Here is a 1525-nt window from a genome sequence, read left to right as displayed (position 1 = left end):
CCAGATCTATCCATTTGCCTAGGAATTTCATAAATTCATTCTTCTTAATAGCTGAGTAGTACTCCATTGTGTAAATGTACCACATTTTCTGTATCCATTTCTCTGTTGTGGGGCATCTGGGTTCTTTCCAGCTTCTGGCTATTCTTAGAATTGCGAACAAAACACCCATGGAAGGAGTTACAGAGGCACAGTTTGGAGCTGTGACGAAAGGATGGACCATCTAGAGACTGTCAAATCCAGGGATCCATCCCATAATCAGCCTCCAAACGCTGACACCATTGCATACACTAGCAAGATTTTGCTTAAAGGACCCAGATATAGCTGTCTCTTGTGAGACTATGCCGGGGCCTAGCAAACACAGATGTTGATGCTCACAGTAAGCTATTGGATGGATTACAGGGCCCCCAATGGAGGAAACTATAGAAAGTACCCAAAGAGCTAAAGGGATCTGCAACCCTATAGGTGGAACAACAATATGAACTGCCCAGTACCCCCCAGAGCTCTTGCCTCTAGCTGCATATGTATCAGAAGTTGGCCTAGTTGGTCATCAGAGGAAAGAGAGGCCCATTGGTCGTGCAAACTTTATCTGCCTCAGTACACGGGAACGCCAGGGCCAAGAAGTGGGAGTGGGTGGGTGGGGGTGCCGGTGGGGGACTTTTGGGATAGCATTGGAAATGTAAATGAAATAAATACCTAACAAAAAATCAAAAAAAAAAAACCCCAAAACAAAGCAACCACACAAAACCAATCAACCGACCAACCAAGTTAAAACAACAAACAAACAAAACCTTAAATTTTTAACTATGGATGAAAGATAAAAGAGGGAAGAAAGGGTAAATGTCACTTTTATTTCCTCTGATAAAGAGACGAGATGAGAGCTGTATCCAAGCTTTACAAACACTGGGCTGAGCCCAGAGAGTTTCTCTGTTCTAATTATTCCTGACCTAGTCCTGGAAGTTTTTGGCCTCAATACAATCTAACCTAGGCCAAGATTATTTCAGTCCACTCAGGGTCCATGCTAATCTTCTCTGTATCGTTCCAATTTTAGTATATGTGCTGCCGAGAGAGGCCCCTTGTTGTTGAAAAGTTTATATGTCCCAGTACAGGGGAATGCCAAGGCCAAGAAGCAGGAGTGGGTGGGTAGGGGAGCAGGGCAGAGGGAGGGTATAGGGAACTTTCAGGATAGCATTTAAAATGTATATAAAGAAAATATCTAATAAAAATAAAAGATTATTTCAGCCCCTGAGATTTATCTTTGAATCGCTCATTCTTTCTAGCTCTCGTTGAACTCTGCTGGCTGTTTCAACTCAGCTGTTCTGCTCAACCTTCTCTCCAAGCTGACTGGTTTGAGCTGGATTCTCTGAGATTCTCACTAAATAGCTTTGCTTGGCCTCAAACCAACTCCGGCAATTTTTTCTAATCTTCTGGCTCCTTCTTCCCCAGACCAGAAATTGTCTCTGCTCTTCATGAAATGAACTGTGCTTTCCTCACTGGATGAACTGAATGGAACTGCATGAATTCAACT

The 1525-nt window shown here is 43.1% G+C and overlaps 1 non-coding gene across 1 annotated transcript; it reads right to left on the bottom strand.

Annotated features, from left to right (window-relative positions):
- Window positions 1–970: 970 nt before the first annotated feature.
- Window positions 971–1072, bottom strand: LOC115031352. The gene has a single exon (XR_003836993.1). It is a non-coding gene; the product is annotated as a U6 spliceosomal RNA (small nuclear RNA).
- Window positions 1073–1525: the final 453 nt, after the last annotated feature.

Source organism: Mus caroli, chromosome 6, assembly GCF_900094665.2.
Source record: "Mus caroli chromosome 6, CAROLI_EIJ_v1.1, whole genome shotgun sequence".
Taxonomy (NCBI): Eukaryota; Metazoa; Chordata; class Mammalia; order Rodentia; family Muridae; genus Mus; species Mus caroli.
Note: the sequence above shows the minus strand (reverse complement) of the source record. Positions and strands in the feature narration are given on the sequence as shown.